General features: G+C 40.6%; 1 protein-coding gene across 3 annotated transcripts in view; it reads left to right on the plus strand.

Moving 5' to 3' along the window:
• Dock1 (dedicator of cytokinesis 1) overlaps window positions 1-23,208 on the plus strand; it is a 518,033-nt gene that overhangs the window by 277,764 nt on the left and 217,061 nt on the right. The window lies entirely within an intron of this gene.

Below are 23,208 nucleotides of genomic sequence, written 5' to 3' on the forward strand. Positions count from 1 at the left end.
CGGCGGAGGAGCCAGCCACAGCCACCCGGCTCCGTGCTCCTCCGATGTCCTCATTTACTGCAATTGTCTTCGGCGAGATCTCAGAGCCGGGGCCGGGGGCGGGGGCGCAGAGGGGAGGGAGCAGGAGGGAAATCCTTGCCGCCGCTCCTGGGTCCCAGCTACTCCGCGGAGCCAGGCGGCCAGAGGAGAGGGCGCCCGGAGCTGCACGCCAGTCTGTCGCCTGTGCGCTCCTCTGGCACCGAGGCGGGCGGAGCCCCGGGCCCGCGGGGGCGGAGGCGGGGGCGGCGCGGGGCCAGGCCGGGGAGCGCGCGTGGGGTGGGGATCTGGAGCGAGTGGAGGAGCTCCCTCCCGCCGACGCCCGAGTGGGAGCTGGAGAACGAGGTTGAAGGAGCTGCAGCCGGCAGCCGCCTGCGCGCGGGGCTCCACGGCGGCGCGTCCTCGAGGTTTTCCGGCTGCAGGCGGCGCTGCGCAGCCCAGGAACTTGTTGAGCCTGTCCTGGAGCTGCCTCCGGAGCACTGGCAGGCTGGGGGACCCTGTATTTTCTCCTAGGAGGGAGTCAGTGGGGCCTGGTTTAATGGCTTCACGCTGTGCCAGCTGACCCAGCCCAGCAGGACTTTGAAAACTGGAAGCCCCAGAGACTTAGCTAGAGAGTGTTGGGGAATAGGTACCAGCCCCCTTAACTGCAGATTGCTGCTTTGTGGAGGGTGGGGTCAAAGTCACTTACCAGTGCTGGGTCAATCTGGAGTCTGTCCCCTCCAACAGAGGACTTAGAAGGCAGACTAGCATTCAGTGCCCTGAGGGCAGAACGGAGTGTCTTCTGGGAGTACTCCGGAGTGGCACCACTGCTGCTCTTAAGCAATCTTCTGCCCAGTTGCCGCACATATCACCCACATGCCTGAAGCCACGGGATACATGCTGTTTGTTAGGGGCAGAGTTGAGTTCTTTTGGGCAAGAGATCTATCTAGGCTACACAAGGAGACTACACAAGAATACCCCCATCTAGAGTCCACCAAAGTGTTGGTTTTTCTGAGCCTGACCACAGCACAGGGTCCCCCTGATGCCTGGGAGCTCTAACATCTGGGCCTGGAACTAAGCATGTAGCTGACTGCAAGTCTCCTACCCGCTCCACTTTCTTCTCAGAGCAGAAGGGTATCCAGGACTTGGGGACATTTAACACCAGATGGCAGTGGTTCCTACTACTGACCCCTTTAAAATATTGCTTTTGCAGATGGGCTTTTGCAACTGTGGGCTCCGGGGATTCTCCAGGGTGTGTGTGTGTGTGGGGGGGAGGCTTTCTGTAAATCTTTTGTTATTGCAAACCCATAGAGTAGAAATCTGCCTTCCAACTCTTAAATGTTTCACTGTAAATAAAGCTCCCAGGAAACATGGAAACGGTGCTGGTGGTAACAGAAAGCTAAAGTTTTAGGGGTCATGGGTGGAAATAGATAAACATACATGCGTGTGTAGGAGGGCAGCGTCCGCCACTGGTGGCACTGTGAGCTGGAAAACATCTCTAAGGATGGTGTCATTTGAGATCCCCCTGGTGTATGCCTCTAGTAAGAAAATGAAACACTGTAATTGGCAGGGTAGAAGGTCCACTTAAATGAAGAGAAGGGTTTAATTGAGCTTTGTAGCCTCATCAGACCGTCTTGAGCTGTTCAGTTGCCTAGTAGACTTCAATTGTATCTCTGTTAAAATCATTGGTATTCTTCCTCTTTTTTGAAGAACCCCTTCACCTGTTGCATTAGCAAAGTGCCAGTCTTCAGCATCACAGATTAGAATAATGATATGGACTTGTCTCACCAGACCTTTGGCCATGGATGGATACTCCATATGGATGACTATCCTGCACCATCATATGTGCATCTTTAAAGCAGGTATCGTGTTAGAGGCTGACAAAAGGTGATTTTGCTATTTTCCCATCCACAGACCTTCATTGCATTATCATTTTTATGGACAGAATAAATGCATATTTTTAGAGTCTAAAATGAGTTTTTTAATTCACCTTCCTCAAGATATGATGGTAGATTTATCTTAGGAATCAATTAGCTATAAATTGGTTTCTTATATTTTGCTTCAAATTTTTGCCTAAAAATGATAGACTTGCAAAGGGGAAAGTAGCTACCTTCTAAGATAAATTTCCTGAACACAGAGGCTGCTAGAGAACAGAAATAAAAGGAAGTACAAGGCAGCTAGCTTGTCAGAATATTCCAGTCTTCTTTTGCCTTCTTCTCGGAAGTATGCATGGATTGTTTGCAGAACTGCCGGAATTCCAATCCGATAGTATAGCAAGTTCTGAGCCTTGATTTCCACATTCAAAAACATCAAGAATATACAAGTTAAAGATATTCAAGATTGTTCATAATAGTTTTGTTTATATTAGTTCCAAGCTTTAAAATAATCCAAATCCCTATGTACACTGGAGTGGATAGAAATGTGTTGGTTTATTCAGACTCTTGCAGCAGTAGCAGCAAAATCATTAGTTACTGATGCATGCAGCAGGAGGGAGGGGACTTGTACAAACGTTGTGTAGAACAAAGAATCCAGGCACAAGAATAAATATCATATGATGCAGTCTTAAGATGAAGTCTTAAGAATGTGACAGAGTCATCAATGGTGGTGTGTGTCAGAGTGGTGGTTGCTTTTGGGGAATGGTATTGGCACAACGCCATGGCACCTTCATTGGTGCTGGATTGTTTTGTGTCTTGAATTTGGTACTATAGTTGCATAGTTGTATACATATCTAGAACGTCATCAAGTTCTCTTGTTTCCCTTTGATTCCATTTTGTCTGAGCGTAGCCACTGAGTCATTGCAGTGTCTACACACTACTAATTCATCCCTTGAAAGGAACCAGCTTATCAATCAGTAAGACTAACTTGTATCTACTGAATTCACTTCCTTTCCAAAAACTTAGGTAAGGAAAGAAGGGAGATGTCTGCAGATCATGTCTGCTGTCAAGGATAAAATGTCTTACGTAGCTCCCCCTGAGGCTGCTGATGGACCCTGTCTCCCTTACTCTCAGATGCATCCATGACAAGAGTTCATGTGGAAATGATTTCCCCACCTTCCCACTTTAACGTTCTGGAGTGACTGTAGGTAAGCCTTAGGCTGTGATAAGCAGGTTATATCTTCCAGTTCAGAAGCTGCAGTAACCATCCACCTGGGTACCACTTCTACAAAGGAGAGGTAGCTCACATCCAGTACACCTGCAGGGTGGAGATTAGTAACATCAGGAAGTTTTACTTTCTCTTTCAAGAACAAGAGGGGCCGAGCACTCAAAAGGCTCTCCAGCCAGCCCTCATCTTTGACTGAGAGACCCATGCGAAGCCCTTTAGGATGATTCCCTTTGTCATACTGGAATTACACATTCACTGTCTGCTTTTTGGATTCCTTTCTGGTTTTGTACTCTCCCTTTGTGTAAAGTCCCCTGCCTATGGCTCTTCCATTGTCTTGGCAGTTTTATTTCCTTCCATAAGAAAACAAAGCTATGTTTCTGTGTGCTGACCCACTCTTCAGGACACTTACACCTAGGCTTCATTTCTTTGTATAATGAGAGACTAGAGCTGGCTTATTCATCCCAACTACAGTTTGGCAAAAACTGAATGCTATGAGGATTGGTTGAAATCCCTGGTTTGCTGTACTATATCATTGTGAATCTAATTTTCTGTAAGGAATGGGATTGTTTCATTTTTAAGGAGAACAAAAGTGACTGTAGGTTCTCTTTAACATACCGCAGAACAGTAGTGGTGATCAGTGAGAAAGAACAGAGGGTGAATATTTGCTTCTGGCTCTCTCCACTACCCCGCCCCTGTCTACCCTGAAAAACCTCTCCTACGCAGGACTCTCATTGGACACAATGGCTTCTATTCCCAAAGTCGCTTGCTGCTTCTTTCCCTGGACTCACCAAGGAAATAAACACGTACACTTTATTTTGTTGACCTTAATTTGGTCAGTCTGTGAGAGGAAGCCCATTGGGTTCTCTTATTATCCAGGTCTAATCTACTAAGGACCAAACCTCTTCAGGCAGAGGTGGATGGCTAATGGGCTTTTCTTAATCCCTGCTGGTAATGCCACCCATCTCTCTGAGCCTGCTGAAGCCAACTTCTCAGAAAGCAGCTCATTTGCCCAGGCCAAAGAGTGATACCTTTGACCAGAAATAGGTCAAGAAGGGATAAAAATTGCTTTCAAATTCCAGTGTCTAGCCTGTTAATCCACTTTGTGTATGTTAAGGCTGTTCACTGACCTCCCTTCTGCAGTCTGTCCTAGCACATGAGAGGTCCAGGTTCAGAGGGGCTCAGAGGGGCTACAGAGAAGCCTGAGGTCTTCTTACAGCTCTGCAAGGTGGCAGATAATTGTCTTGAGGTATTTGGTATAGGAATTTCCTTGGTTGCGCTTCTTTCTCACCTTAAAAGTTGTAGGCATGAGTGGGAAAAAGAAGAAGGAATAGAGAATAGAAGCCTCCTTATATTCTGCTCTTTCCCTCCCCCGTATCCTGTTTGGATATGAAGCTAATATAATGGTCCACTCCTGTTGGGTGCCTGCGGCATGACAGGCCTAGGTACATTGTGCATTGTTGTCTTTTGTCCTTATAAACAATTGTAAAGTGGATTAATAGAAAACTTTTTCCACAGATACAGATCAGAAAAGATAGGCACTTTCTCTAAGATCACACAGTTAGGAAACAGTGGAGCTGAGATTCAAATGCAGTTCTACACATTGTAAAACTACTTGCTCAGGTTTATTATTTTTATCTGTTCGTGTTGCCCCATTTGAACCAAGCATTACGTGATATTATGGTGCTGATTGAAGAGTGGCATTAGAACTGCTGGAGTCTCTCTTGTCCTTATCTGGCTGTAAGCAATGCCAGGTACCTACGTCCAAAGTGAACTGCACCCCTTCAGGTGCTTGTGGGACCTACTTGCTGCTTAGGGGACTGATTCTGACTCACGCCAAATATTGTGCTAATTCCAAGCTCCCAGAGAGTAAATAATACCTCTGGCTCATGAAGAGTGTGTGTGTGTGTGTGTGTGTGTGTATCCCCTTATTAGCCATATCTTCTCACTATATCAATTGCAGTTTAAAATAAAAATGGTCACTGCAGGAATAGATCATTATGATTTTGCATTTCAGTAGCACTGTATGTCTGTGACACATAACTTGAATGATATTAGCACATATTTTCTTCATGAGAAATATACACATTTATACCACCACACACACACATATGGCACAAAAGACTGGCCCATGTTTTTCTGGTGCCAGGTGTAATGGCACAGTATTATCATGGCCTTTTCATTCGAAACCACCTTTGGGTGCTCTCATGACTGAGCTTCAGTCCCTGTGCATGGACAGGTGCTCTTACGTGTTTTTGTTTTAGTAAGATGGCTAACACACTGTAGGTAAAATTCTAATTATCTGCCCTTGACAATTTTATTCTCTCAGTTCAATAAATTATTTTGCTAATTTAGGTCTGAGAATTGATTACCCGACTTTAGATGTTGTATTTTTTTACTAGGAGTGTGGATCCTGCATAATGTAGTGAGTTCCTGAGCACTGAAAGTCAGACTTTCACTCTTAAGAGCCAAATTTCAAACAGGAAGAATATCCGTTTTTTAAAAAAAATTATCTGTAGTTGTTAATCTTTTATGAATCTGCAGTTATTAATGAAGTTGATAATCTCTAAAGTTACACTCATACTTTCAGTTCCATGTTTTTTATAAACACTTCCTTTTTATATTATTGAATCCTTGGGGAATTAAACAAATAGGTCATCACTGTAATTCCTCTGTACTGTGGGCTGCAGATTTTCCTGTTTCCAATTTGCCTAATTCATGTTTTGGCACATTCTGAAGCCGTGTTGTACTCTAAATGTGTGTATGACTTGATAAGCTAATTCCTAGTTGTTCATCGATTAGTACTGGTCCACCTTCCAGTAATGGCAAAGTAATAATCAAAACATGTTAATACATTTCATAAACAGTTTTTGTTTCTTCTGGAATTCAAAGAAAAGCAAGGCATTTTGTTTTTAAATTTTGCTCCATATTACTTGTTCTTTAAAATTAACAACCAAACCAAAACAAAACAACAGTGTCCATAGTTTATAACACATATACACAGAAAGTTGTTATAGTCATGGTGGAATCAGAATCCCTGTATGTCAGCCAGCATAGCTCTGTGAGTTTCTCCCCCTGGTCTGGATGGGGTTCCCTTCATCTTCCTACATCTTGGGGAGGGTATTGAGGTTCTTGGAGACTCCTTTCATTCACGGAGGCACATTATACAAAATTTTTTCTTATTCGTGTACATTGGTTAATTATTTCACTGGATTGAAGGAAGAAATTTGAAAGTATATTTTTAAAAACAAATATAATAGGAATTTGGAAATTGAGTTACAAAGGTGATGCACTAAGCGTTATCAGAGGAATCTATTACTGAGATAAAGGAAATTTAAGTTCAGTTTGTGCATTTTCTGCATGAACATCAAACATTCGTTGCAGAATTTATTGAATGGTAAACATGATACTCTGTGGTAGAACCGCTAAGAAATAAAATGAGGGGGCTGGGAATTTAGTTCAGCGGCACAACGCCTGCCTGGCAAGCGCAAAGTCGTGAGTTTGATTCCCGGTACCGGAGAAAAACCAAAAATAAATAAATAAATAAATAAATAAAATGAGGATTCAAGAGAGTATGATGAACAGTGCCATAAATGGCTACTCATGACACCAGTTCAACTTGTCATCATTGGATGTTATTTGTCTTCTTGGTACCTATCTTGAGTTCAGATTTCTCTGCACACTTGAACGTGGATCACCTCATTCCATTTGATGAGCATGTGCAAATGTAAAATTACCCTTGTGTTAGGATATCTCAGCCTATAATGTGCTATGCTCTAAAGTTCTAATAGGAGGTGAAATTTATTGATGGTTTATTTGGTTCACTGAATCTGAGTATGAGAATGAAGGACTTCATTTTAATGGTACTTTTGCTCTTTCCCAGAGGAGTAAATATTGTCACATGAAATTGCTGATGATACTTCCAGCTCCCTTAAAATAAAACTTGTGATTCATTCACACCATGAAAATAGTAAAGAGCCAACATCTTCACCTGCAAATTCATAAGTTATTGGCTCTTTCCTTTTTGGTCCTGAGTGTTAATGAACATTTTCGCTTCTGGAGCTTTCTCTGCTGCAGACTCCAGCGTAGCTAAAAGAATGTAGTTCTGTCTGCCTGCCTCATTCTCTGAGTCTCAGACCTAGGAGTTTTGTGTTTTGTCCCTCTTGTTGTAGGCAAATTGCAGGAAATTAATTTGATATTTTAGGCAACTTCTTTTAAAAAAATAGAGTCACTGGGGATATAGCTCAGGGGCCCAAGTGCCTGCCTGGCAAATGCAAGGTCCTGAGTTTGATTCTGTGTACAAAAAAAAAAAAAAAAAAATGCTGGGGATGTAGCTCAGTGGCACAACCCCTGCCTGGCAGGTCCAAGGTTGTGAATTCAATTCCCAGTACCAAAAAGAAAAAAAGAAAGAAAGAAAATAGAGTAAACAGATTGGAGCTGAACTTTCCATAAGTTGGTCAACAGCCGCTCCTGTTTGAGAAAGTGGCCCATGCCAGTGCGCCGCAGCACAGCATATGTCATGTCACTTTGGGATCGTGTAGAGCGCATTGTGGAATTTTTGCTTTTCCAGTGGAAGTACATACTTTACTAGTGTATAAAGGGAATTTTGAAACATTGCTGGAACAATACCAGCTTCAGTTGTGACACATGTGACAAGTGTTGAAATGTGGAAAATGTTTGTCATGAAATTTTAATATCTGTGTAACATAAAATGCAAAGATCTCCTTTAGTCTTCCCTCACTTTTACTTCTTGACACGCATTCATAATCTTTACCTTTGAATACAGACCACAATCAGTAGAGTGGGCCCTTGACTTACGAACTCAGTGCATTCCCAAAAGCTGCTTGTAACTCAAGTTGTCAATTGAAGGCTCAGGAGCCTTGAATAGGCCTTTAAAGTCTCTTTCCTGTATATAGGCAGATCTTAGTGTTCTTAGAGAGTCATTGGCCCAGGATTTCCTGACTTGCCTTGTACAGGAAAGGATGTTGTACTGTTCTTTCCAGAATTCTTTAAGGGTTAAATCTGCATCTGAGACCATCTGGAAGCACAAGTGATCTGCATTTATGTCATAATCCAAGACTTCGGCCATAAGTTAGAACTAAAATTCTGATCATAACCAGGTTGTTTATATGTCACACTGGTCGTAACTCAAGGGTCCACTGTATTTTAGAAGAGTTTTTGGTCTACAGTTATCCACTTTAGCAAATTCCCTGTATGAACGTGTGGTTTCCCCACAAGACAGCTGACAGATTTTACTGTATAAAATGTTCATTTTGATTAAGGCCACTTTCTCACATCTACCACTGCTCTTACATTTAGAGAGATTCCATTTGTCAAAACTTATTTAATACATGACTTTATACAAATGGAACTATTAAATTAAGTGTAATCATACTTTTTGTATGTATGCATGTATAAATTTACTTACATACTCTTTCCAAAATTGTGGTGAATTTCTCCACACCTTGATGAGTAGGAGCATGACATTGACATGATTTGAGTTGCTAAAGTAGAATACAGGTGGCCTGTGTTCATTCAAGGCCCCCTGCACCTTCTGGGTAGCATTTATTTAATGGAAAGCAGCTCAATAAATACAGAGGTTGATAGAGCTCCCAAAGAACCTGGCACCCTGCTACGTACTCTGCACAGTTTTCTCTTATTTTTATCACTTTAGCAACCTTGATTTACTAAATATTTTGCTTAAAATGTGTGCCAGTTTTTTCCTGGGTAAATGGCAAGGTTTGGCATGTTAGGTTCTATTCTGTGATGTGCAAACAGGTTGGGGGAGCAGTCTCTCTTTTGTTCACTCTTTTTCTTTTCTTTTGTTTTATTTTTGGTGTACTAGGGATTGAACCTAGGCCCTTGCCACTGAACAACATTCCTAGCCTTTAATTTTTTTTTCCAATTTAGTTTCCAAAAAAAAATTTTTAGGTGGGCATAGTCTCACTAAATCCCTAGATGCCCAAGCTGAACCTGTACTTGGGATCCTCCTACGTAACTTACAGAGCGCTAGGGTTTCAAGCATGTGCCGTCACGTCTGCTTGTCCACTTTTTTACAGTTTGGAGTTTCCTGGGGGAAATGAAAATCAGAACCTTCCCTCATTGTCTTCTCTCTTTTTTTTTTTTTCCGGTACCTGGAATCGAACTCACGACCTTGCGCTTGCCAGGCAGGCGCTGTGCCCTGAGCTAAATCCCCAGCCCCTTCTCATTGTCTTCTCTTAATTGAGCTAATGCAATTTATGCCATTGTGTTCTTCTGTATGGGTCATGGTACTAAAACTTAACAAAATGTAGCATCTTAGCCTTCCTAAAAGTTCTGTGAAACCAGGTATTTATCAGTATCATGTGTCTGATGGGGAAACGTGCAGAGTTTGGTCAGTTGAAATGAGTAAGTCAGGAATCTCCTATAGAAAGGTCCCAGCAAGGAATTCCTGGTGGTTGGGAACTGCCTTCAGACATATCAGATAAAAGTGTCCAACTTTTAGTAAGGAAAAGATGGATGCGTTATGGACTTATTTGTTTTACAATCAAGCTCAATGAAGCAACAATACCTCTTTTGAAAACCTTGAAAGCCCTGTTCTTTTTTCCTAGGAAAGCAGAGGAGCACTGACTTTTGCACATATTGAGGACACATGATGCTCACATTTTGAGACTGTCTTAATTGGAAACTCACTATATACCTAAATGCTGAATGAGAGTTTCATTCATAACAGGTATTGCAAAATTTTTCATACAGAGTTGACTCTAAATATTTTGAACTTTCTGGATCATAATGTCTCTGTGTGAAAACCTATCTCTGCTATTGAGGCAGGGAAGCAGGAAATCAACTATAAACATTATGTATACAACTGAGAGATGACTGAGTTCCAATAAAACTTTATTTACAAAATTAGGAAATGAGTTAAATTCAGTCCACAGACAAGTTTCTTGACTACATTCTTTTTCTTCTCCTTTTTTTTTGTGTTTTGTTTTTTGAGACAGGGTCTCGCTCTATAATTCAGGCTGGCATTGGACTCACTATATGGTCTATGCTGGCCTCGGACTCACAGCAGTCCTCCTGTCTCAGCGCCCTGAGTGCTGAGATTACAGGCATGTATCACCACACTAGGCAACTACTTATTTATGGAATAAATTATTTGTAGAATTTTGATACTGTAGGTGGACCCCAACTTTAAGAATGAATTAAAGCATTTGATTCATCATACAGTGCTTTTGAATTTTGCTTCTCATTACTCTGAATCCTAGCCTAAACCTGCCTCATTTGGGACTTGGGCAGAATTACAACAGTGTATCACATCAGGGATTACTTCTGGTGAGGGATATGGTGATGGAGACATTTATCTGTTAGTATTTGGATAACAAGGGACAATTCTATGCCTCAAGAATCACATTCTTGCGGAGTGGGAAACCCAGAAAAACCACCAATGTCAACAAAAAACAATTAAAGATAGCAAAATCTTTGTCATTGTGAACAAGAAGAATTTTGCTGTACTTATTATGAAAATACTATACTGGAGTTGTTGGAACCAGAATGCAGTAATTCTTTCAAAGGCATTTGCCCCTCCAAAACACAAGATAAGGTAACACTCAATTATTAATATTGGATTTTCATCTCTGGCTGATTTATTTAAGTGCCTCATGTATCCAAATGGAGTATCTTTGCTGTAGGCTCTGTGTGTGTGTGTATGAGTATTTGTGTGTGCATGTGTGTGTGTGTGTGTGTGTGTATACAGTACATGTATATGTTTGTTCTGATGGTTTCAAAACAATTGAGGTAGTTAGGTTTCTATAATTGTACTTTAGAACCATAAAAAAAGTATTTAAGTGTTAATTCTCCATAGGAATATTTTCACTAAAATAGATTTAATTTTTTAGGAGGGTACCAGGAATCTAACTCAGGACCTTATGCTTGCCAGGCAGGCGCTTATGCCACTGAGCTATATCCCCAGCCCCGTTTTCACTGAAATAAGAATCAATATCAATCAAATATCCCTTTCATGTTATGTTTAATGGTGTAGACTTGAATATTATCAGAGAGCCGAGATTTTGTGACCCTCTAGTATTATTTTCTTAAACATGCCAAAAATGTGATATAGTGATTATTGAACTCACCAGATGTCATTATATGTTGTCACCCCATTTTGGGGTTTATCTGTATTCTGTCATCTGTTAGTGCTTTGCAATATTCCCTAAGGATATAAGACAAGATTAATTTATGTAGCAATATTTTTGGGTTGCCTCTCACTGAGATTATGTAGCTCCTGTATTAATTAAAATCAGTTTACTGTGCATACTGCTATAACACTGAGTAGTAGTTAGTGCAGTCTCTCTTAGGTGATGGCTTTATGTTTACCAGGCAGTGAAAAATTTAACATACATTGCATTTTTCTCAAATGTGTTTAACTGAAGGGAGCATTTTTGGATGTATTTTCTTACTCCATAACACTTGGAAGCCCTGAAATTCTTTGAATATCCACAGGCAGCTCTTTGGGCTTTCTCTTTTGTTTTGTTTTCATTTCTGCTTTCCTTTAACCAGTGAGTGGCGGCTTTGAGAATCAGTTTTATCTTCTTTATACTGAAATTTCACTTGATGCGTTAGAACAGTCAACTCGTAGAAGTTAGAGGACTGAGCTTGCCTTTGGGAATTTCAAGTGAAAAGTTAGGCATATGTGCGTATGTTTTAGGACCTAGCTTCGATTTTACAAGTGAAAACAAAATCTGAAGCTTCCTGTGTGGGAAAATCTCATTTGAGTTTGAAGACTGAAAAGACAAGCAAGGGCCGGGTGAAGCCACCCTGAGAGCAGAGTGGGGGAGTGGGAGAGCCTGTGGTATTGTTCTCACTGACACAGGCGGGTGAGGGTAGATCTCATCCCCACTTCAGAACAGGAAGTTCAGTGCTGTGATGTAGTTCCCATTATACCACTGGGAGGTGGGTGTCATCAAAGCCATTCTTCCTTTTCTTCCTTGAATGGTTCTGCCTTCATTTGAAAATGATGGATTTGAAAAAGAGATATGTAGTAAAATTACAAGAAAATGATTCACATCCATAAGTGCTCCATCAAATATGGGGTAAAAATAAATACTTCCCACAGTGGGGCAATTAAGCATTACATGTAGAGTTTATGGGAAAAAACCTTGCAGTGTCCCAGGGATTGGGATAGCAATTCCAAATGTGTTTCTCCCTCCTTTTGCTAGGATATAATGAAAAGTAACGAACCTCCGAGTAGAGAAATTCAGGCAAGAGCATACTTCACATATGTCATGGTTGTTTGAGTTCACCTCAGTGAGGCTGCAAGAGTTTGCAATTCTCTGTGTCCCATATTCCTAGGACATGGTGACTTGGAGTATTGAGAGCCCATGCTTGCTTGCTGTGCCCTGAGGCTAAGTCGTAATTCTCTCTTCATAGTCACTTGGATACATTACAGCACAATGCCAATCCCCCCCAATGAAGAAAAAAGATAAAAAGATTTCTCAGTTTCTTGGTTTCCTCAGTGAGAGAATGAAATTTTTTATGAAGTCTTAAATTTGGTGGTTATTGCCCCATTACCTATGGAAACTACCGTAAAGACCTCATTCAGCTGCCGTCAACACTAGCTGTGGGTATCATTGGTGCTGCGTAAGGTGGCCCTGGTGCTCATCCTGGGAAGAATGGTCCCTGCTTGTCTCTGCAAATGACTCCCACTGAAGCTGTGGAGAGGCAAGGAGTCACCCGAGATGTTAGACAAGCTGTAAAGGGACCAGGGCCTGAGAATTTCTTCTGAAGGATGCGAGACCATGTGCATTTGGAGGATAACATGGTCCGAAGGGGGCTTTCTGTGATTACCGGGAAATAATTCTCAGGCTGAGACCAGGAAACTAGGATACATATTCATTGGGAGCCAAGTCAGGCTGTTTCTTTTTCCCTTCCTTCTCAGTCTTATTGATCTTTAGGTTTGTCCATCCCTTAGTCTGGCCTGTAAACTGCAGCCTGCACCATGCAGGCCATGGTCTGGGAGTAATTTTGTCTTCACTGTTCCTCTCTGTGTCTTTTCCCAAGGAAGATTCTCCAGTCTCTTGCAGTTTAAATCCTTATGTGAATTGCCTCCCTTTCCTGCATTGTTCTAGGTTTTACAAAATATTTGTAAAAGAATAAAATTCCAGCTCACAATATTCTTGTGTCTCATTACTCTGTGACAAGCGACTTAATGACTTAAATATAGCCGGCAACTCTTATTATAGGTTCCATTTTATTTTGTTATATTTTACTAGTTCTTTCCCTTTATTATTATTATTTTTAAATTTATTGAATACTTTACATAAAATTCACCCTCATCCCAGATTTTTAAGTGCACATTATGTTATTGTTGACTGTAAGCACATTGTTATGCATGGCAGATCTCCAGAACTTATTCAGCTGGAACTTTCTCCCACTGTAGAGGATATTTAAAGCTCTAGCTGGACTGTGGAGTCCTGTATGCTAATTGTGGGAAGGTCTGACTAAGGAAAGCCAAGAGCAGCTGGCAAGATAGATGGGGTTTTTGTGTCTGTCAGAAAGGGTGTATCCTGGGTGCAGTCACTGGGTAGATGGGCTTGGGTTCCAGGCCGATACTCTCAGACATCCAAAGAGGAATGGCACTTAAATATACTTCTAATAGTCCTCTAAGAGCACTCCTGATATGCATTTACTGCCCTTAGCAAAGGAAGCAGTTGTCTCCTATTTTCCAGACATTACCACTTTCATTTATCAGTTTAGGGGCTGGGGAAATGATTTGGTGACCATCTGACACTCAGTAGAGGAAATAGTTATCTCTGTGTGTTTCATTATTGCCATGTTTGCCTTTGACATTTAACGGCTTTTATTATTGCATGTTGAAGACACTGATATTTTAGTAGAAATTATAAGCTTGGATAATTGCTCAAATAAGAAAAATTCAGGTATTCTTTAGAAACACCTAAAGGAATGCATGTACTTTGAGAAGCACAATCATGGCAGGGCAGGAGCCACCTCCACTGTCCAGGCTGCCGCTCCACAGGAGCCCTGACTGTTTCCTGGGATATTTGCGGAGGTACAACAGGTTCCAAGAGACATCTGCCCTTCTTTGACCCTGCCCCTTTTTCGTATCTAATCTTGCAGATCTGTGGAATCTGGCTGTATCTTGTAAAGTACTACATTGTGGCCATCGTTCTGAAATTTCCATACAGTGCCACTTTACATTATGGATGTCCAACTGGCTTGCCTGGACCACATTGAGTGATGAGGAATTGTCTTGGGCCTCACATAAAACATATAACATTGTCAACGCATATAAGTAACCACACTTCTCTTACATTTTAAAAAATATAATATTACTAGTATTAGTAATAGATACATCATTATAACAAGATCATAAGCAGAAAACTGATACATTTTTGTGTGTCCTGTAGCACAGCTGTTAAAGAGCTGTAACTTACTAAGTTGTTTTATACAATAACACAACAAGCCTAAGTTTAACAGCACAGAAGTAAGCAAGTTGAAATATAACTTACTTACCAAGTCATACAAATTCATGTAACATCTGATGCAAGCAGTTTCCATTCCACTGCATGGTGAGGGAAGCAGAGTTAGCACAGCACTGCTCTGCAACAGTATGTTGCGGCCTAGGAAGTTTGCACCTGAGAACTGTGAAGTCAAGTCATGAAAAATATTGCTAAGAGTCACATACTAAAAGGAAAAGTTTACATTCTTGTGGAGCTGCATTACTGTCTTGTGAAGGGCTGCATAGGGGCTGTGGGCAGTGGCTGGAACATGCCCATAAATGATTTATACCTGCAAATAAAATTAGGTTTATTTATTTATTTAGTCTGTTTAGACAGGGTCTCACTATGAAGTTCAGGCTGGCCTTGAGCTCACTTTGTATCCCAGGCTGGCCTTGAACTTGTGACAATCCTCCTGCCTCAGCCTCCTGAGTGCTGGGATTACAGGCATGCACCACCATGCCAGGCTAGGTTGACTTTTGAGAATACAATTTGTCTTCTCTATGAAAAAGTCAATGCTTTTGAGAACAAGCACATTCTAAAAGCCCCCAATATAAGATGGTTTTGCTTACAAGTTTTGGACTTTTTTTAATGATGGGAGAACTATAATGTATTCATCCAAGACTATGCCTTGAACTATGACTTTTTCTAAGGCCTTCACTATACAGTGAAATCCTTTCTTGCCGTGCTGAGTAGTGATGGCGAGCACAGCTCCCAATCAGCCCCAGGGGCAACAGAGCAACCGCGGTTGCTCTACACTGTGTGATGTTGCGGTGCTGAGGCATTGATAGGTTAGGTGTGGGGAATGGGTTGTCAGGACATAACCCTATCCTAAGATGAGAAGCACATGTACTACAAAATTACTCAAACAGTTTTATGTCTTTCCATTTAAAAAATCAATTCTATGTCATTTTTAAAAATAGCCACCACAATTGAATGTACAGTATAGGTTTGGTTACGTGTATTCTTTAGATGATGCCGAGAATAATATTCTTTTTTAAAAAGTACATTCTCTGATTCTAGTTCACTGATTGTCCAGTGTTGTCTATGAACTTGTCTTCAGTTATGTGCCTGCTTGGCTAAAGTATTAAGTTATGTTAAGAACTTTATATCATCTTGGTCTTTTGTGCTCATGTTAAAAAATATGTTTAGAAGCAGACTTACTCTAGACTATAGTGTGACAACACTGGCTGCATTTCAGAAAAAAATAAGAATTTATTTGTACACATTGACTTGTACTTATGTATCCTTAAAGGAGTATGCAAATGTGTGTTGCAATCCATGCAGAAATTGCAAATGTGCCTCCATTAAAAGGCAGAGAGCCTTTCATGTCATAAATCTTCAATCCAGCAAGTAATACTAACTGTGGAAAACTGTACTTCTTGCTTCCCTTCAATTTTCACTCACCCTTTCTGTGCTCTCAAATTGTCTGCATGAGTGAAGCCTGTCTTTGCTCTGGATACCTAGCATTTCCGAAGCTCTCATTGCCCTTTATCAGTGTTCTAGATATTTCTTCAGACTTTTCTCCAATGAAGTATGAATATCCATAATTATGCCATTCCATGGCAGAGACCTTTCTGTTAAGGATTTGGAAGGTACTTCGTTAGTTGGCTGATTTTATCCATCTGAGTGTTAGGTGTGCTTCCATGTCAGTTTCTTGCATCTCATTTCTCTGATAACTTCCTGCTTAACTTACCTTTAGAGCAGTTGTTTTCACTTGAAAAAACTCTCCCTTATTAAAAGGATTAATGCTTTCCATAAAGAGTAAAAATAAAGTAATAAAGTAAATGGGTATATAAAAGTAAATCAGGTCACTTCTCTCTTCCACCCCTGCTGTCTGTTTTGGATAACTAAGTTTATGTCTCTCCTCATACTTAATTCTTCTGCTTGTGTGTACACATACCAGTTTTTTGGATGCATGCATATTTCATTTCCATGGATTTCAAGAAGCTCAAAATATGTTGGGAGAGGAAGAGAGAGAGGTGTTTGCCTTTATTTAAAAAATAGATTATAGTATTCACATTATTCTGCAAGTACCTTCCTTTCATTCACAATGTAACGGGCAGCCCTGCAGCTCCATAGGATCCCTGCAGCTCCGTAGACACAGATTTACGTGTTTCATTTCTCCCGCCAGAGTATTCTTGAAGCACTCCTCATCTGTTACAGTCAGAGGGGTATGGGTTCTCCCCTCGATTTTGAGAACAAATTTATTAGTACTAATTATCTTCACTGAAAATACATTGCTGTGCATTCCTTCTGGTGATAACATGATTCTAAAATATTCCCTGGACGTGCAATGTTTCAGATCATTGTTAGCACCAAAGAGCATCTTAGAGACAGAAAAAAGCTAGACAATTATTTTTTCTTTTTATTCATACAAACATTATATTCTAATGCTTCGGAAAGGTTTGTACATTTCAGATGTTCCCAGGAATGATCTGATTTATTCTTCAAAGTATTTTCATGTATTTCTGAGCGAAGATAGAATTTATATGATTTGGAGTCGTAGTTTTGAGTGTTTTTAAGCTTTTACTTGAGACAGTAATAAGTTCTACCTAAGGAAATTGGTCACATAAGATTGAGCAACACCGAGCTGAACAAAATGAAAAATGTTTTCTTATAAGACAAATTGGTAGGTTCATGTACACCATGAATTTATAGAAGAGGGGATTTTAGCACTGAGCTTTACAACGTTTTCTAACTTTCCTTACCAGAGGACTCTTTAATTGCTTATTGATAAGGACACTGTGGTCAGTGTTCCAGGGTATATGTCATGGGGAAGAGTGCCCCTCTGGTTGTGTGTTGCTTTAGGGCCATGAGCTTTCTCTTGTTAAGGTTTCTGCCTGCTTCTAACCAATCAGTAGCTCATCAGCATCATTTCTTTCTTTGTATCACTTTAGAATCAAAGTAGTTCATGCATATAAGAGACTGAGTACTAAAAATACGTGCAATTAGAAAAGTAATAAAAGGTGCTCAGTCAGCTTCCACCTGAAGACCCTCAGTGCCTTCTGAACCACAACTGCATCCTGCTGCCCCCATTCTGATGGGATCTCTATCCACATATAGTGTTAGTAATCCTCTTACATTTCTCCGTAGTTTATCACAAACTTACCTACTCCCAGGAAAAGTTTTAAGTGTTGCCTACTTTTACTCTTTATATGAACAGAGTCACACAGCATTCATTTTTTGTATTTTTCTGTACCATTCTTCTTAATTTCAACACCTTGGGTTTGCAGTCTATCCATGGTGATGGGTACAGGTGCAGCTCATTCATCTTCTTAGCAGAAATCCATCTCAACTGACCTGTAGGTAGTGCTGGTGTTTCTTGCGGGAACAGTACTATTACTGTCCTCCATCTCCGTGTGCATGTGTGATTGTGTGCTGGAACTATAAGGCCATTCCTTTCCTTGGGCAAATGCTTACCCAAGGTAAGAGAACCCCTCAGCCACTCAGATTCCTTTTTTCAGACTGCAAGTGCTCCTCTTTTCCTCATGCAGCATTATACTGATGGTTTTGCATCTCTGCATGTACACATACAGCTTCTGTGTGATGAAAACATATAGCTAAATATAGGTGTCCAGCCTGGTAGCCCTCTCCTCTCTTCCCCAAGAGCAGAATGCACACGTGTGGTCAGCATGCTCTCGTTTTACCATTGTGTGTGTTTCTCTCTGAGCAAACTGACTCCTGCACGAATTCCCTGGAGGTCCCTTTCATTGCCCACTTGGCTGTTTTCCTCTTCTAGGACTCCTTCCATCATTCACCTCACTGTCAACCCTTTATGAGTAAGATACCCCCAAACTACACTTCATTTGAGGGATTCACAAAACTCTAATCCATTAATGCTTTATTTACCATCTCCCTGTGTGTCTCACGAGTATAATGGCCCATGTAAAGGTCAGAAAGCCATGCCTGTCAGTTCCCCAGTCTTTACCCTTCCTTCCCCATGGCCCACTGGTCTCAGAATTTCTGTGGGATCCAGGGAGGCTGGGAAATAATGAGGAATGAAGATACGGGTGACCCCCTCCCTGTTCACCCTGATGTCACTACAGAATGGAGAAACTTTGTGGCATGGCCCTGGGCACTCTAGATTGCAACTTCAGTGGCAGCCCATTGCATGGAGCCAACATAATGTAGAACAGAAGCCACAGCTAAGTTCTGAATGCTGTTTGAGTTCCTCCTAGCAGGTATGCATGATGAGGACTGGGGACACATAGCTGTGCTTTGGTTTTTAGATTCTGAAAGACACAAGATGGCTTTGATACAGCTTTTTGACTGATGGGCACTTTTTGTAACCAAACTTTATTCAGAAGCTTAAAATATGTTTCCTTAATGCAGATTTCAAGGTAAGTTGAATTGTAGAAGAGAAAGAACAGCTCTGTATATATGTTTGATGAGTAATGGACATTTTCAGATTAGTCACATTCCAACTTTACTATAGGAAAAACAAGCAAACAATCCAGAAAACAACAAAACTGAAAATATCAAAATAATATACCGATTGAGAGTAAAATTTCTTATAAATTTCCCTGGACCTTATTCTAAAGGAAACCACACTACTTTAGTTCTAGGGTGGCCCTACATATTCTTTTGTTTTCGCTGCTGAATTATCTAACTGCTCCTTCCATCTGAAATGCACACTGATGCTGTTGATCCCTAGTAAATGTGTCTTAACTCTAACAGAGGCTTTATTCATGAGGAGTGAGAATAATAGAATCAGGGTTGGCTGTAGAATTCATGAATGAAATTGTGCTCTAGAAAGTATGCAGTCTCCCATATCCTTGGGCTGTATCAAGGAAAACAAAAACCCAAAATCCCTTTGGACTCAATCACCTGTGAGCTAATAGAGCCGTCTTTGTGATGGTATTATTTGTTCTACAGACTCTTTCAGTACTCCAGTTAGGAAGTAGCTATTTCTGAGCTTGTCTACCAAGTTTCATGTGGAAGTGATAATTCAGGAGACAGAGAACATGCAAGTCTATGAGACCTGTCAGAAAACGTGTGCTGCTGACACTCATTGGGCAGAGAAGTTACTGCACGTCTTTAAGAGCACTGCCAGCCAATTCAGAGAAGATCGCTGCTGCAGACCCAGAGCAAGCTCATCCTGGGAGGAACGCCTGGGTGGGCAATCTCACTCTTCCACCTGCTGGAGATTGAGGAGGATACCCTTGTCCCATCTGCCAGGAAAGATGTTCTTTGCCTTCACTTACACTTCAGAAAAATGCCTCTGTTTGTAAACTTTTCTATGCTGTCTGCATTGGAGATGGAAATGTGTCCTGTTCCCTTCAAAGCTCATTCTGCCTATGTCTTGGTTGAATTCCTTCATGATTTTGGACTTGCTATATTCATTACTCCCAGGTACACTTGCATCCCCTGTCCTTTCCTCCTATGCATTTTATTCTTTTCACCCCTATAGTGTAGGAACACTACATCTATCCTTCATTTTTACCTGTCTGTTAAGTGCTATTTAACTGTGTTCACCATTTGGCTACTCTTGGGCAGTCTCCAAGCTGTTGCATCTACCTCTAATCACACCTAACGCCCTCTTACCTGTTGCTTCTAGGAAATGTTCTGTTCAGTGCCTTTAGGAAAGCCCTCATCCTCTCCTAGGCATTTGGTAACCTCTTCCTTCTCAGTGGTGGACAGACATTGGACTTAGAAGTCACCACTAGAGGGTTAGATTGTGTGCAAAAGAACTGGAAAGCTGCTTCAAACCTTGTGTTGGAATGCACCTGTCACATTCCAGGTTTACCTTTTACTGTAATCCTATATTTATGACCATAAGTCCTTCTTTCCTTTTCCTCAAAATTGTCTTTTGAGGCCATTGCTTGATCTCCTTATCCCCTTAGAGTAGTGATTCCCCTAATATTTTTCTTTTAGTTCATCACTTTTTTTCTCAATTCTTCACTCCCTGAACAAATCTTGACCCTCCATGCAAATTTTTATGTGTATTTCCCATTATTTAGGGATTGTCACGTGCATTTCTTACTTGGGTTCATATCTAATACACTAGGACACTTTTCTCCACGTGACTGTTCTGTTTTCTTAACAACTGCTTTAAAATGTAAATTTTATGAGCTAGAAGCATGTTTCTCATTGTTTAGATTCTTCTTATAAGGTAAACAGATTCTCCCCCTCCTGGGGTTAAGGGGTATATACTGCCAAGTAGAACATATTTCTGCCTGAGACATTTCTCCATTTAGGATTATTTCCTTCGGATCAGCTCCCATAATCAGTATTACTGAGTCAAAGGAGCATGTGAATATGTCAGCTTAGGAGATTGGATGAGTAAAAGAGGGACAACAAAATTAATGTGTAAGCTAAAAGCTACAAATGAAATGCCATTTATAAATCAGAAAAGTATTAAATTTTTTTATGTATTAAGTGTTACAGTTTGTCATATTTGTAAACAGTATGTCACCTTGACTTTAAGGCATTTGTGGATTTCAGTAAAGGTTATAAGCTTGCATTTTTACAAGTAGGTATGAATTCCATCAATTTACCTCCTGATAATACTTCATATTCGTTTTTGCCAGCTGTCCAAGTACCTAGTCCTAGAGCCCACACCCAGACTAGGTCTTACTCTGAAGTTACCTTTTACTGGTGATATGATTCTGGCTTGTTAATTTCCTAAATATTCTTTCCTACTGCTGGAAGCTTTTTGGTGCTCAGAAGCATGTATTCACGCTGTCCTCAGACAGAGGCATTTATAGAAGCCTTAAGTTTTCAGAAAGAAAAGTTCCCCGAGAACTGATTGGAGTCAGGTTATTTGAGGAGTATTTTGAAGGACGAATGCCTTATGCTGATTGGCAGGGAAAATCATGCTCAGACAGGACAGTGGCCTCCCGGTTACTGGCTGCATCTGTCACATTTTCATCTTTGTGTCTGTATGAGCTGCAGGGTTTTAGTTCAGGTACAGTTTACAATATAGCTCTGACCTTCTCACCTCTGAAAAGAGATGCATATTGGCCATCATTTTCCCCTTTCCTCCATCTATCAACTGTACAGGAGGATAGAGAGAACGAATACTAGTTCATTCATTTTTCACCATCAAGTGCTCTTCATCTGGCCACATTCTACATGCTGGGCATTCAGTGCTACACTCACTAGCTTGTCCTCATGGTGGCTATATTTAACAGAGAGAAGTGGGAGGAGGGGGACACTAGAGCGAAAAGGACAGGTGTGTCCCCGACTTACAGATCTCAAGACACTAACCTAGGGCCAGTGTCTATGCCAATGGGACACCTGCCTACACCATCTTCTTTCACTTCAGCCTGAGTTGCTCTTTGATTTCCTGCTTAACAGATGAAAACTGGTTTTTTAAATTGGATTCTGCACATTACTTCCATGAAACTGCACAGCATAAGCGGTTTAAGTAGTTTCATGCAGTTTTATTTCATTAGTGATGCTGTGTGTGGTTTATAATTCTCAAACTGATAATATGCTACTTCATTGGGAACCAAAGTGATGAGGAACCTACTGGGTGTAGTGGCGGTCTGTGGAGGGTGCTGTGCTTTGCTAGCGGCTCTGAGTCCCTAAGGATTTGTCATCCTACTCTTAAAACAAAATAACAAAGGTACAGCTTGTGCAAATATTTCCAGTTATTAACATTTGAGTTCATTTAATAGTTTATCTGTTTGGAGAACCATATAGAAATAATGGCAAAGTCATGCTTTAGGTATATAACGCTAACATACTGGCAGTATGAACATGCTCACATATGCTATTTCATATTGAAAATAAAGTTTTTTTGTAAGCTAATAGCATTTATCTGCAGAAAAAATGCCACATGGAAAATATTTTTATGAGTTATAAAATTCTGCAATATAATTACTCTCATTAATCTAAGAGAATCCTCATTAGGATATTTGAATGGGGATCTCCTTTATAGAAATATAACCATAATTTGACTTAATATGCAGTAGTACACATGAAATGGCACCACTGAAAATATTATGGTTTCTAAATAGAATCTGCTAGTGTTCTTTTTATATCATTGAGGAAAGACAGAAAATGGTTCAAAATGAAATCAGCAAGTTATAATGTTTAAACTGTAAGGTATCTTTTTACATTTTTTGTTAGAGTTGGTAAATTGGGAAATATTTAAATGACAGAAAATGGTGGCTTTTGGAGCTCATTTGCCAGAGTCAAGACCAGGATAGAAGTCTTCTGACTTCCAACCCATCTAGTATTCTGTCCACTGAAGTTATAGTTGTCAGCTTTCCGATCAGCCAAGAAAATTGCCATGGCAATGACTGCCTATGGTTTGTGTGAAGACAAACACAATGTTGTTTTAAAGTTCTCGTGACTATGTGTACTCTCCATAGTTAGTACAATATTGAATTCAGTGTCTTTTCCCTTTTTTCTAATTTCTGTTATTTCCTAATCAAAATAAAAGCAGCATTAGGTTTGCTGTAGTCCTTTTTGTGCTGATATAAAAAAAATACCTGGGACAGGATACTTTATAAGTAGAAATTTTATTTCTCACATCTTGAGGCTGGAAGTCCAAGAACAAGGGGGTGACAGGTTTGTTTGGCTAGAGAGGGCTGTTCTCAGCTTTCAAAATGGTACTTTATGGCTGCATCTTCTGCAGGGGAGAAGGGTT

Source organism: Chinchilla lanigera, unplaced genomic scaffold, assembly GCF_000276665.1.
Source record: "Chinchilla lanigera isolate Chin_1 unplaced genomic scaffold, ChiLan1.0 scaffold00076, whole genome shotgun sequence".
NCBI lineage: Eukaryota > Metazoa > Chordata > Mammalia > Rodentia > Chinchillidae > Chinchilla > Chinchilla lanigera.